The sequence below is a fragment of the Cavia porcellus genome, unplaced genomic scaffold (genome assembly GCF_034190915.1).
Source record: "Cavia porcellus strain 051 isolate PalLab524CR breed Dunkin Hartley unplaced genomic scaffold, mCavPor4.1 scaffold_3, whole genome shotgun sequence".
NCBI classification, from domain to species: Eukaryota; Metazoa; Chordata; class Mammalia; order Rodentia; family Caviidae; genus Cavia; species Cavia porcellus.
In genome coordinates, this window is record NW_026947486.1 from 86,731,210 (window position 1) to 86,746,868 (window position 15,659).

At 33.3% G+C, this 15,659-nt stretch overlaps 1 protein-coding gene across 8 annotated transcripts in view; it reads right to left on the reverse strand.

The window, feature by feature from the left end:
- The window catches only part of Tenm1 (teneurin transmembrane protein 1), a 757,085-nt gene that overhangs the window by 548,163 nt on the left and 193,263 nt on the right, over positions 1 to 15,659 (reverse strand). The window contains exon 4 of one of the 8 annotated variants that reach the window (XM_063246378.1): positions 3,910 to 4,003. The exons of the other annotated variants lie outside the window; for them this stretch is intronic. The gene's annotated coding sequence lies outside the window, so the exon portion shown is untranslated. The remainder of the gene's footprint in view (positions 1 to 3,909; positions 4,004 to 15,659) is intronic. 8 annotated transcript variants of the gene reach the window in all.

Genomic DNA, 15,659 nt, shown 5'->3' on the forward strand with positions numbered 1-15,659 from the left:
ATTCAGCACTCTTTGTTCAGCTCTTCTGTCATCAAGAAATCTCTACTGACTGAGGCATCAGTCAGTACCACAATAGATAACTTTTAATGATGTCCCTTAAGAACAGAATAAACTGGAAATAACTTCTGAAGTCTTGAGAAAGATTAAAATATATTCATTGTTGCATGAAGTTTAAAAATAGTTTACCTAATTCTCATTCCTTAGAAGCGGTACAAAGCATGCTTTTTGATTAAATAGGGAATCTGATTCTTCAATTACACTGAACTTATGTAGAAACACTACCATCAAGCCATATACTTTGAATAATCCTTTAGACCGACTATAAGTTTCTCTGATTCAGCATTATCTTAAAACACTCATTCATGGACAAGTGTGGCTAATATATGGGTAACTTTCACGATCATTAGTGCTAAGCAGTCATTTATATCTCTGAGATATCTTGACATCAGAATACACGTAGGCTGACAAATGTGAGTTGAGCTGTAATCATTTACAAACTTGCCACAGAAAATGAACTGGGTGCGGACATTCAGCAGTGTTGTCAGTGTCTTGGGTAATACATAGTTGGGCTTCCAACTGTCTATAATTAAGACAATATTATAAAAACTAATTAGCTGCATTTAATTTTTTCCTGTAATGTGAAGATAGTACTTTAAGAAGAAAACCCTAAAAACAATAGAAGTCATCTATGTGCAATGTAATTACTGCTTGGAAAGTAGTCACTGGGGCACAGCATGAGGTCAACGAGTCAGTGGCCCTGACAATTTTACGGAACATAGCAAGTCATACGTTATTTTACAAAGCAATGAAAATCAAATGTGACACATCAAGTGTACTGAGCTACAGTGCTCATTCGTGTGGAGAGAGGGTGGGGAACCTAATTTTTAAAAAGTTTGCAATGCCTACTTGACAACTGGAGTGCACTTAGACTGGTGCACAAACTGAATTACTGGAGAATACAGACAGAAGTGTTCAGTCTTGTTTCTTTGAAATAATGCTAGTATAATAACCAATATATTAATACATTACATTAGTATACTATATGTAATATGGTATAATAGTCACATGACAGTGTAATGGTATTAGTATACTAATAATAGAGCTACTTAAAATCAGATGTGGCTTAAATAAGGAATTGTTTCATGTTCTGTTTCACATATTTCTTCTTTCTTGAATTTAACACACTTTGCTCAGTGAAAATGAAATATCAACATCAAGGTATATAACTTCTTTGGAAAGTGCTAGTCCACTGGTATCATAAAATATATATTTGAACTATTTTCCAAATCTTGCTGGGTATAATCATACCCAGGGTGACCTTTTTCCTCTTATTAAAAAATGAAGTTTTCACTCTCATATAAATCTTAATGTCAAGGAAGGAGTTGAAAGATCCCTCAACACTTTCAAGTGTTGAGGCCACTGTTTTAGGTTTACTCGATCATACAACACTCTTTCAGGCATTGTCTAATGCAATATAGGCTATGATTTCCTCTAAATATCAGTAAAAAAATTCCAAAATCTCTTTTAGAAGCAGTTATACTATCTGCAGTATAGATAATCCAATATGTAAAATGAATTTTCTAGAAAACAAAGGCCTCCCCAGTGGATATGTTTTAGATCTCTCAAAAATAAGGCTTGTCGAGCTGCTGTATAACTTCTCTTTCTTCACTGGAATTAACATAACACTTTCTTACCATCTCTTACCCAAATCCATCTCTAAACTTTGGGTTCTTTAAAAAAAAATCAATGCTCAGGAGGCTGAACAACAGAATCATTACAAGTTCAAGGCCATCCCGAGTTACAAAGTGAGCTCAATGCCACCATAAACTGTGTAGCGAGATTCTGTCTTGAAAAAAAAAAATCAATGATCTTGGAGGCTTTAAATTTTTGTTTCTGCTGCAATATGGCTTACCTTCACTTCTCTTTTTTTAGCATACTTAGTCTAAGAACCCATTAAAAAATGTTAACCATCACTCACCCTGTGCAGAATTTCAACAGTAACTTTATAAGGACCAAATCTCTGTAGTTAGCCAAATAGAAAACAATATCTTTTGGCTTTCCTCTTTATTTTTAGATTTTAAAAAGGATAAAACTATACATAACTAAACAGAACAAAGCAGAAGAAAGAAGAAAACAATGTAAGTGACACAGATTTCAAAGCAAGACAAGACATCTACAGTGCAGGATGTACTGTATTTACTGCAAATATGTGCTAATAAAAGTTTATAAAATGATCATTTATTACTTCTTATTGATGAAAAATTCGTGGATCAAAAAGCAGTAGTTCATACGGAAAAATGTTTTCTGGGCAACTTCAGCAGCTTGAAGAGAATGAATCAATTGATCATAAAGAAAAGAAAGAAAAAAGTGCTTTGAGATTAAGAAATACAACTGTGAAATATAAAAAGAAAAAGCTTTCATAGTTGTTCATTATCAGGATTCACCAATTTTGCCCCTCCGTCATATAAACTGAAGTAAATATCAGGAATAAAGGTGGACATACCATTGGAGGTCTTATAGGTACTTAGGAACAACTTTATAACAAACTATGAACTGCCCTTCAAAATTAACAAAACTGACCTATAAATAATATAAAAATTAAGTTATTTCAAAACTTTTATAAACATTGATTTTATAAATTTCAAACTTTCAGAAAAGAACTCTTGGCCTACAAGATTTCACTGGTCAATTCTATTTAATATTTCAAAGTAAATACACCAAGAGCAACCTTACACTAACAATTTCTGTAAAGAGAGAAGGTAATTTGGGTACCTCATTTCACAAAGCCAGTGCAATCCTGATAATCAAACTTGACAGGCAAATTACAATAAAATTTATACACTGACATCTATTATCAACATCGAAACAAAAAACTTCAGCATAACATTATCAGATTTTATTAAGCAATGTACAAAATGGTAATAAATCATAATCACGGGTAATAAATCATAATCAAAGAATTGGTACAATATTCAAACAGCAATGCAATTCAAACTATGGAGAGGTTAAAGGAGAAACCGTGCTCAGCAATTGCACAGAAATACTTAAAATACTTCTATGCTTTTAACATTAAAAGATCCTTCTTAACAAAATGGGAGTAAAAGATAGTCCTTAAGCTGTAAAGGTCATTTATTTAAAAATCGTTAATACAGTTATTTAATATTGAAATGCTGAACATCATTTTCCCTCAGATCAGAAACAGGGAGAGGCATCTCACCCCACTACTTCTATTCAATATTGCATCAGAGGTTCTAGGCCTCATAATAATGTATGCAAGAGGAATAAAAGGAGTGGACTTATTAGTATGTGGTTGCATTCAACTTATGGAGTTGGTACATGTACATAACATTTTAATTCTTATTCTTTTCTTTTAATACTCTCCCTGTCCACCTCCCTTCCTTCTCTTCCACCTCTTCGTTCCCTTCCCATTTGAAAAAACTCTATTTTTAGCATTTTCTTCTCAGTTTTTTTAGGTCCCCTTTCCCTGTTCCCATCTCTTGTGCCTCTATCTGTTTGAAAAAGCTCTGCCTATTTATCTATCTTCTATGTTACTTTTTACATAAAATAGTAACCATGAAATATTTAAGCTTCCATATCTGACCTATTGTACTTAAAATTATGATGTCAAGTTGCATCCAGTCACCTACAAATGCCTCAAATTTATATTTCTTCATGGCAGCATAATACTCCATTGTGTAATTTTCTTTATACATTCATCTGTTCATAGGTATGTAAATCATATACAAGATTTATTTTGTATAAATTATGCTGTTATCAACATTGGTAGGTATGTATCTCTGCAGTACAATCACTCTACGTCTTTTGGAAAGATACCTGTAAGGGGAACTGGTGAGTCAGTAGGATTTCTATTTTTAGTTTTGTGGGCAATCCACAAAATGATTTCCATACCTGTTGTACTAGTTTACATTTCCACCAAAGATGTAGTAGAGTTCCTTTTTCTTCATATCTTCACCAGCATGTCTTATTCTTGATGACAATCATTCTGTTTAGAATGAGATGGTATTTCAATGTTTTTTTAAAATTTATTTCTCTAATGGCCAGTAAGTTTGAATTTATTTTTGTACTTCTTCTGATAAGTGTGGATTCATTTCAGTTGCTCATATTTTGGTTAAGTCTGTTATTTGAGCTGGTCTAATTTTTTATATTTTTTATATAGTCTACATGTTCATCTTCTGTCCAAAGAATAACTGGAAATTGTCTATTTTGTAAGTCGAATCTTCACTCTGCTGATTATTTTTTTTTTGCTGTGTAGAAGCTTTTAATTTTAATATGATGCAATCTGTTAATTCTCAGTAGTATTTCTTGTGCCAAAGGGGTTCTGTTCAGAAAGCCCTTGTCTACAACTATATCTTCAAAATTTTGCCTAGTTTGTATTCCATCACGTTAAGTGTTTCTATTTTAACACTTAGAACTTTGATCCATTTTGATTTTAGTTTAGTATATGGTGAGATAGATGGGTCTGAACTCAATCCTCTGCATGTAGATTTTCAATTTTCCTAACACTACTTGTTAAAGAGGCTATCTTTCCCTCCATGTTTGTTTTGAACCTCTATCAAAGATCAAATAGCTGAATGTATCTGGGGTTGTTGTGCTTCTTGTATTATGCTCCACTGTTCTGTATGTTTGTTTTTGCGCAAGTACCATGCTATTGTAATCACAGTAGCTTTGTACTATAACTTCAAATCTGGAATTCTGATGCCTCTTGCATTGCTTTTCTTATCCAGGATTGTATTTTAAAAGAACACACATTTTAAAGAATGAAATAAAGCAGGCTTTATGTGAAAATGACACGATCATTCACATAGAGAATCCTAAAGTGTTGAAAATTAGCTATTATAAATAATAAGTGAAATTAGGAAGGGTATAGAATTCATTATCAATATGTGAAAAACAGCTGTAATTCTACATACTAGCAATAAACAAGTAGAACATTGACATTTAAATGCCAATTCTAGTAACTTTGAAAAAAATCTAAAGTATTTAAGAAAAAATTTAATAGATACAGGGCTTCTGGTAAAAACATGAGAAGTTACTAAGAGAAATTAAATAATATCAGTTACATGGAGAAATATACTATAATTATGGATTGGAGTATTCCACATTAAAGTGTCAATTTCCCCCAAATTTCCATCTGAATCAAAATTACGGCATTTGGGTGGGAAAGTACCAGGGATCGAACTTGCACTTGGCAGGCAGGTGCTTATGCCACTGAATTAAATCCATGGCCCTATAGCTTTTTAATATAAATTAACATGCTGATTTTTAAATCTGGATAGAGAAACAAAGGATTCAAAATAATCAGAATGATCTTTTAAAAGGACAGTGTTGAACAAACTGTATCACCTGAGTTTAAGACTTATTACAACATGATAATCAACGATATGCAGTATCAATATAAGATTATTTAAATATGTCAAGGGAAAAAAAACAGAATGAGTTTCTGAAAAAATACCCAAGTTTAAACCCCCAGTTCTGAATTAAGGATATATGAAATGTATCTAAAATATTATTACTGATCTTTTATTCTCAATTTTCTTGTCAGTTTCAGGTACATAATTTGGGTTCATCAAACAATTGTTGAATAAATGACCACTTTTAGCAGATACACATTGGCAGCTCTTTCCATAATCATCTGTGATAAATGACATATTTTTACTTGAAAGTAGTTTCTTTAAACAAAAATATATCATTCGTATAAAAGCAAGTTATGTACATGTCTTAGAAAGCACAAATTACCAAAACATTTAAAAGTATTGGCGATCTATTTCTTATTGACCTTGCAAAGATATAAAAGATTAAAATGGAATATATCATAGTGAGTTAAACTGAGGCCTGCATAAAGAAGGCCTATGAAGTCAGATTTCTCTCCCTCCTCTAGAGATGTTCTATTATTTATTCTTTTGCCAATCCAAGCTAAGAATTGCATTCAGTGTGGCTCAATGTAATCTCCATAAACAAAAACGTTTCATATATATATATATATATATATATATATATATATATATATTTTTTTTTTTTTTTAAAGATACATTTAACTTTGAAAATGCCTGCACCTTAAATCCCAATTAATTAATCTAATTTTACAGCATTATATATCTTTTTGTCTTTGCCCAAAAGGACTAAAGTTTTCTCTGTTGAGAATGAACAATTCTAATATAAAACTAAGAAAAGACAACAACAGAATACATATTTGACTTTTAAAAAGTATTCATCAAAGTTGCAAAACACATAAGTAGTGTCACGTCTGAGACCTATGTATCTCCACTTTCTCTTTCTACTTGCACAACTGCAGTTTGGCACAGATTCTGCCTTTCTCATCCTCAAAATTTCTTTCTTTGCCTTAAGGGATTATCTGTGGGACTGCCCCATTAAAATGCAAATCAGTTATGCAGAAGGGAGTCACATTAACATACTCACAATAATTATGTGCTGCTATCATCTATCAGGATTAATTTATCACTTGTCCAGCAGAAATAAGGCCCTAAGAGTACATCTAATACAAGTAAGACACAATTTAATATGGGTGGGACTGAGTTCAGGTGTTCATGCCACATAGCACACCGTGACTGGGAAGTTTGCAAAGCAACAGGACAGCATTTACTTCCTCAACCACGAAACTCTGTTGAGAGCCTTTAATGTAACAGCCACTGTGGAAGTCTCTGCAGACAAAATTAAATGGTAAGGGATGGTAGTGCACATCTGTAAAACCTGCTGTTTGGGAGGCTGAGGCAGGAGGATTTAAAGTACAGATCCTGCATGGGTAACCGAAAAAGATCTTCTCTCAAGCCAGAAAATACAGAGGAATGGGGATGGAGTTTAGTGCCTGGTTTCAGTCTTCAACTCACAAAAGAAAAAGGTAATTTTTAACTTCTCAGAGATATGGGGAAGATTTAGGTGCCTGAAGAGGGAGGAAAAGGGCACAAAATCCTGAATCTCAGACTTCCTACCTGTAAAATGGAGTAACTTTTGGTATTTCTCTCACAGAATTTGAAAGCAGCGAATATGATAATACATATAAAGTGCTTCGTATGTTCCCTAGCATAAAAAAAAGACCTTAAAAACCAGTTGCTTCTATTATTATAACCTACTATCACTAAATGTTAACTAAGAAAGAATAACTGAAAGCACGGGATGATGTTGAAACAGATCCAAATCATATGAAATAATTCCAAGAAGGGCTTTCATGAAAGAGATAAATCATTTAAAATATGATCATAAAATTAATTACTGTATCTTGAACATTTCCTATGTGTCAGACACGGCGCTATGCACTTTTCAATCATTACTTCATTTAAAATTCACAATGCTTTCTCAAGGGAAAGCATTTACTATTTCCATTTTATATACAAGCAAACCAAAGTTAGAGGAAGCAAAGTAATTGGCTCACACTTACACAATAAATAGAAGAGATCTGATACCGCTGAACGAATGATTTAAAAGGCAACAAGTATTGGTTACATCATCTCCCAAAAGAAGCCCTAGGATGGATGAGAATAGAAACAAATGCAGGTTGTTTGGAACATGCTGATATTATTCACATAATACTGAGTAGTTTCTCCGTCACCGATTTTGGATCCAATCTTGAGTTAGACAAGTGGAACGAGAGAAAAGCTCCAAATGATTCAACTGTCTAATATCAAATTAGTCTTGCTGCTGGACCTATTCTGACTCAAAGCTGCATCTTAACATACTTTATTTAAAATTAAGCTCCATCTGCGATCCTAGATTCATGACTGCCTCCTTATAATTTCCTTACCTAACATTACAGTTCTTCCATGCATGTACAAATACTTTCACTCCAGTTCTTCCAGATAATGGAAATCTGGCTCGAAGTATTGGTTACATCATCCCGTGAAAGAACTAGATATGAGATTTACTGCTTATGAGAGCACCTGTATAGCAGTGTCTGCTACTGAGATTTCTTCAGACATGTCTCACATGCCTACTAGTCATTAACTTATCGTTGGACTACTCTGAATACCACATACACGTATTAGATTTGTATTTCACTGTACCAAGTCTTTCTTGGATCTTTGTATTGTTTTGCCTATCCCATTTTTGTCTCCTTGGCATTCAAATTACAGTCTCTCTTAGTGTGGGCTCTCCTAATGCCAGTCATGACCCAATTATAATGGGCAGGTATTACTGCTTTGACTCAATGCTACTCCCAACCATTTCCTGATGATTGGTGTAAACGAAAAGTTCATAAATTCTGTTTGTCCTGTTCACTCAGTACAAGCTACAGGATTTGATAAATATTAAGTAACAATAAGATAGCACAGGAGAGAAAGTATGTCATTAAATCACATAAATGTCAATGTTCCTGTCTTAATTTGAAAGAATTTTATAAAAAAATAATATTTGGCTTTAGGCTTAGCTCTCATATATTCTTTCTTAACAAGCTGTAAATAAATGGAAATGTACCTCTATTTCATAAGGGCAAATTATGGGTATGATCTGATTCAATTCTTTACCTTTTACTGAAATAGTCAATTATTTACCTAACTGGCATAGTCCATGAACTCCAAAGCCTCATTTTACAGACTTACTGTGTAAGCCATGTTCAAATATGGTTAGTCTTTGATCATCTATGCTAATGTTCAAGTGCATGAAATCATTTCATCTGGAAGGACTTATTATTAAAATCCAAATACATTGAGCTTTGGGAGCACATTATATGGAGCTTTATTTTACCCACATGCAAATGTTTACTGACCAGTGCCCATACACAAAATATATAACAACTGAGCAGGCTTTTTGGAAATTAGGTGATTTGGGGAAAGGGAAAGAGAGGGTATGGAGGAAGAAGAGTAAACATGATCAAGATGTAACACCTGCTTCCCAAGATGAAGGTAATTATTGTGTTACAAATACATAAATCAAATCAGTGTGTTAACAAATGTATAAATAAATCAAGAATAAGTAGCAAAAAAAGAAAAAAAAAACAATATTCTATGGCAGCAATTGAATATAAACAATCCATTAAGTTGAAAATATGAATAAATTCAACATAGTGGATATATCCAAAACACTCAAGTGAATAAGAGATTATAAACTTTATCACATGATTTTATGCCCCTAAATGTGTACACACAAACACATGGCGCGTTCATTCAGAGCTATCTCACTAGTCATACCTGATGGCTCAGTGCAGTGGCAGGATCAATATTCATGATTAGAACAGGAAATAGTACCTGCAATCAAAGTCAGTGCTGCTCACAAACTGCCTACTGTAGCTCTCACTTGAGAATGAATTTTTCTGATTTGTTTTGTTTAGCTGTTGCATTGCTGAGTCACTCACACTCTTCTGATTGATGGTAAGGATTTGTTATACTTATTATATGCATTGTTATGTCTACTTAGGGCTACTGCATTAACTAATTGTGATTTGGCACATTACCTAATGATATAATTTGTTCCTCATTGAATCTATGGATTACTTCTTTTAATTGACTAATTTATAGAATTGTGTTGACATTATCTAAGGATTATTATATCTGGTGGCTGAGGTTTTATGCTTTAATCTAGATAGAATAGCAGTGTGGAGTCGTTATATCAGAAACTCCAGGTCCCCCAAAGGCAACAGTGCTGGCTGGTCCTATACAGCAAAATTTCACCATCCCCTGCTCTAGGAAAAACTTAGGGGTTCATTATTCTTATCTTGTAGATTAAGGAAACTGAGGCCCAAACAGGTTCAAAATGACTCTTGTGACAAAAATATATGGTGTTTCTTATTCTCCTACCCCTCCAAATAATCATAGCTCTTCTACAGTGTCCTTATTTTGAAGATGTAACACGTCACCCACTTAGTTAAGCCTGAAATCAATGAATTATCCTTCACCACCCTACTGAATTGTCTTGCTTCACTCTACTGCCAGCATCCTAGCCCACAATGTTATCATTACTATCTTGGCCAGTTTCTGCCATTTCTTAAGTGATATTCCTGCTTTTCCTCTGGCTAGTTTCTGATTTACTTATTACACTGAAATCAGAGCAATCTTTTCTAGCTGCAAATGTGGTCACATAATATGTGTCTAAAACACTTTAAAAGCATTCCATTGATTTTAAAATAAGCAGAAGACTCTTTAACATGAATCTAGAGGCCCTATACTATCCAGCTCATGTGTTTCATGTAGTCTTGGCCTCAGTTTGTGACACCTGGATCTGTACTCCACCTCTTCTAACTGTTCTGTTATAATTCAAATCAATTTAATTCCCAAATGCCATCACACCACAGGACCCTTGTGTATGCTTTCACTCTGCTTGGAACACTCTCATTCCCTTTCTTAATAGTGTCTTTAGATATTAGTTAATTTCCATTTCCTCAGGGAAAAAACTTCTGACATTACTTATTTGCTCATATTACCCTATCCTACGTTCTTATACAGCATTGAATCTTTCTGTTCATATACATATCCAGGTAGAGTGTTAAAGTGTATAAAGTTATAGCAATGTTGGTCTTCACTACTGGACAGTAAGTGCCATCATGGTAGGGGTACTCTTTATTTTGTTCTACTATATTCTCAAATACACAACCCAGTGCCATGTATTTCACTCAATAAATAGTTATTGTAGAGAGTAAATTTAACAGGATATATAGTTATTTAACAGAATTCCCAGAAGTTCACACAGTTAGAATTAGTCTTCTGAATCCTAGTCTAAATTCTTCTTAGGACACTGTTGCTTTTATTTAGGTCAACAACACAGGATTAGAACATTTAGCACTTTCTACTTCTTGGCTAAAAACTAACCCCAAAACTTCTTTCAGCCGCTACACTACCCATGGTATTTTCCACCAAAGGGAGCGTGTGACTGCATCAGCAACTCAGCCTCACTAGGGGAACAATAAATCACACACCTTCTAGAAGTAACAACAGAATATTGTTATTATCATCCAAGTAGTATACATGGGAATTCCCTAGGGAAGTACATCTGAGCATTAACCATCAAAGGAAATCATGTAGTGCTGTTAAAGTGTATCTAAACTCCTTTTGAAAAACATTTTCCAACACTTTCAATTTGCTGACCTGGGTTTCTGAATAGCATTTTTAAGAAAGCACTTATTGTTTTTAATAAAACATCACAAATGTTATTTTGTAAACTAAGTTTTAACATGCTTGGATGAAAAAAAAAAACAAATAAAACTGTGTTTTTCTTTTAAAAAATAAGCTAAAATGTTTACAATTTTATATTTTAAAGTTAAGTTAAAATAAAAAATATGAAATACTTTTCCACAAAACTCTAATTAAAGAAGATTTTTATTTTAAACTAATAAGCAGACTTTTATTAGTGAAATACGACAATTGTGCATATTCTTCAGAAAATTCAAATTATAATTCTGAAGTATTATAATAGTCTAATAAGCATTTCATTTTTCAAATTCTTTAATCTTTCTCTACACATATTAACCTTCTGACCTAGCTTTTTACAAATACTTTTAAGTCCCTGAAAATATTTGCACAAGATAAAATCCATAATTTCTCAAAGTGGCCGTATGCCAGCAACTAAGTTACTAATGTACTTGGATTCTGAGTAGCTCATAGGAAAGCATACATCTAACATAATGCTCTTAAAAAGACATGAAACTCTAGCTGAAAGTTCAATTTTATTTTCAAGATTTCAGGATTAGTAACCCAACAGCTGCTTACCAAAGATTCCATGTTAAATCAGGAGGAGGTTATTTACAGATTCCATTATAGCTAAAAGGCAAATAACCCTAAAAACACATTTATCCTCACAGAATAATATCACTGTAGCTTAAAATGAAACTCTAAACCATATTTTATTCATTATATAATTCTCAAAACCTCAGAATACCCCTTTGTGTAGGCAATATAACTATATTCATCAAATACATAATTTCACAAGTACAACTAGTCAATCAATCTCTTGACCATTAAATGTTGATCAGTAAATGTTGTTTATAATCTTAAATATCATTGTCTCAGACACCTTAGAGGATACAAAGTCTATCAGTCTTTGCTCATGTTGCTATTATAATGTTCAAAAGGTCTATATGCATGTGAAACATTTATCAACCAGTACTGGCCTCTAGCACCTAGCATAAAAAAGTTAAAGAAAGAATAAGGATGAGTCTACACTACAATACTAATTTTCAAATAAAAGTTACAGTTTCAGTCACCTTTAAAGAAGGGGTAGAGACACCAACTTGACTGAAGTAAATGAAAAGGACCAGAAATAAGGAAGAATATAACTGATGCATTGAGAAAATAAAATATTGAAAGTATTTATGAAATTATAAGGCAACTTAGGACAAGATTATGGAAAATCTTTAGTGTTAAATGAAGGATTTCGAATTTCAGCCAGTAACAACTACAACTATATTGCAGAATTCTTCCAAATGAAGGTTTTAGCTAAGAGTGCCATTTGTCTGTGGCCTTAAAATACTGTTAATTTCAACCATTTAAGGTGAATGAAGTGAATTATTATGCAGAATATAGTAAGTATAATTAATTAAAAGAAAAAGGCCTTCTAATTTTATGTTGGGGCAACTAAATTCTTAACTGTAGAAATGAAATCCAAATGGAAGCAAATGAATTGAATGTCAGGAGAGTCCAACCTAGATTAAGCAAGGGTCATCCTGAAGCTCACTTTAAAAGCAAATGTCAAGTATCAACAAATGCATACGCACATTGTGATTCAGCTGTTTTATGTAATGAGTGATTTCAAAACAGAACATTGTTCTGCAGAGATGGAGGATTCTCAGTTTAATGTGTTTTAATATTGCTGGTATGCTCTTACCATGAATATTTCCATTAATTTAGGTCGAGTGAGTGACAAGAACTTGTACAGTGTGTTCTGTCAAATGCTAAATTTTCTCATCCCTTGATACATTTTGTGCTGGTGTGAAGTAGTGGCTCCAGACACCAAAGTAGACAAAGAGGAGAGCGAAAAGCAAATTGGGCTGTAATTTTCTACTTTAGATCTGATTGCTCTCTTGTCCCATTTTCAACATAGTTACAAAGGCTGATGAAGTAGAAAAATCTCTGACCATTTTTCAAACCGCTAGAACACCTCCATCTCCTAAACTGCTGTTTTCATCTATATACAAGGTCAAGGCAATGATCCCTGAGTTTGCTTGGACAACAGGATCAGTTGTCCAAATTCATTTTAGAGGAGTTTTCCAGGTGTTTCACACAGGGGTCTTCATTATGGCAGTCACTATGTGGCTTCAAAATGGAGAGTTTCATTTTAAGGAAAAAAATGGAATTTCCTGTAAGTTCCTCTCAGACTACTGCTATGTTCTTTGATGACAAGCTCATTATTGTAACATTGTTACCTATAAACGCAATGTATAAGATACTTGATACCATAAAGAAGTTTAGTCCCTGGGCTCAGGGAGCATGAGAGATTATAGCATTAAAACTGGCTTCAAGAGATTCGTAGTTGAAACAGAACTGATTAGGAAGCACTAAGAGGTTTCAGAAGTGTAAGTTGAAGCAGAGAGGTGATTTTAGCAACAGTTTTCTTTTTTGGTTATTCAAATATAAGATTAACATCTAAAATATGAAATTTGATCATGAAATTTGGGAAAAGATGGTGGGCATGAATAAGCATATCAAATGATCCAATGATAGCAGTTAAAAAAAACATTACTTCAGTGACTACTAAACATATGGAAGGCTCAACATTTAACTGTTGTCCACGTATTACAATTTAGTCTCCATAACATCCTCTGAGGTAAGTCTTATTACAACCATTTGATTTATAGGGGAAATCAGGACCAGAGAGAATTTAAGTAACTTTCCTGAGATTGCAAGCCTGGTTGAGTCATGAAGACTACATTGGTTGAAGCTTTAAGACTTGGATATACATTTTCATATTCGCCTCTTCTGAACACAGTAATCAAAGATGTATTTGTAACTACAGAAAATGTGTACAAACTAAGATTTTCTCCTTTAAAGTCGTCAACTCAGGGAATGATACATTTACTACACTAATGCCAACATTTCTGTAACTGGTCTTTAGTAATTGTGCTTCAAACCTGAAACAGGCATCCTTTTCACCAGAGGAAAATTCATTTTTTTGAGATTGAATTTAAATTTTCTAACTACTGACATTGAAAATATGTTGCTAATTTCATTTGGAACTAAGAACATGGGACAGAGAAGTTTTCTTCTAAAAGCATCCACCCAAAATTCTGGAGCAGTAGTAGCATCTTTCAATTCATTGATAAATTTCCTAGAAGAAAGTTTCTTAACTCCAGTATATGGTTCTAATTTGTGTGTTTACATTAAAATGAAAATATTGCATATATAAAAATTAAGTTTATGCATTTTAAATAATACATTTTATTGTAATGCCATTAAAGAATCATATTACTATGTTTGAAACCATCAAGCACAGATGTATCATAAGTACTACAGATATTCAAATATGTGGAGATAAGTACAGAGTAGATTAGTTGCTAAGTGTTTCATGGAATTATGTAGGATGAATTATGATTGAAAAGCATGTCCAATTTGTTACCTATCATGGAGCATAGAGAAAATCAATTTGATTAACTAGTAAAAGTAGACCAAAAAATACTCTCATATGAATCAAATAGCAGCTTTCCTCAAACCCACTTTAAATCAAGCATCACCGAAGCAGATGTTAACATGGAAGATTAGTATAAGACAAGGCTAAGAGACAGGATAGTGAATCCAGACCACAAGGGGAGGGAGGTGATGGATGAATACCAGCTGAGGAGTTAGAACATGATCTAAAGTTAGCCTACTATCCCTCCACTGGTGATTTTGTAAGTCTCAAGGATCTGTCAAGGCTCGCTAATAAATGTCTCTCTCTACAAAGGCAATTTAAGAAAAGAAAAGTAACAAGAATACTTTAACTTCTCTCTCCCTTGAGTAAAGGCTCTCCCACTGACCTTGCCTGAAAGACTGGGCAGAGCTGGCAAGAACTGAAAAGGGCCATCAGCAGCCTGGAGATAAGCTTTTAGAAATGCCTTATTGTCTCCCAAATGGATGAAGAGATTTTCTGACTGAATTCAGTAAGTGCTGAATTCTTCATAGCAAGTGTGAACTTGCTTGTTATTAGAGCTATTCTCTACAAAAAATATTCCCCTAAAAATCCTGGCTATTTCCTTAATTAAAGTAAATACTTGATTACAGTAATCTAATGCAAATCTGAGAAATTCAACATAATAATGAATCTCATTTTTGCAGTACATTGTAAATTATATTAGTAATTTCTGGTGCTCTCCAAATTTAATAGGTGATAGTTTATTATTCATGTTTAGCATAAACTAAGTCATTAAAACTACAAATTTACAAGGAAGATGCAAAAATTATGCTTTTTTCAAGATTATGGTTTTCATAATTGAAAATACTATGTGACCCAGATTAAAGAAAATGATGAAATTTGATAGTTCACTTAAAACTTACCGCTGAACATAACATGAGCCCTTTAACACTGGGGACATGTTTTTATTTAGGTCAAGCAGAAAAACTACTAAATGCACAAAAGGAGGTTAGGTTGTTTTGTGGAATTTATATCTCCAGAATTACTTTAAAGCATCAAAATGAAAATATTACAAGTATGAGAAGAAACATATTAACATATACTGAGTTAGTTTCTGATGTGAACTTCGGCATGCCTTTACAGCAATATAGTTAAAC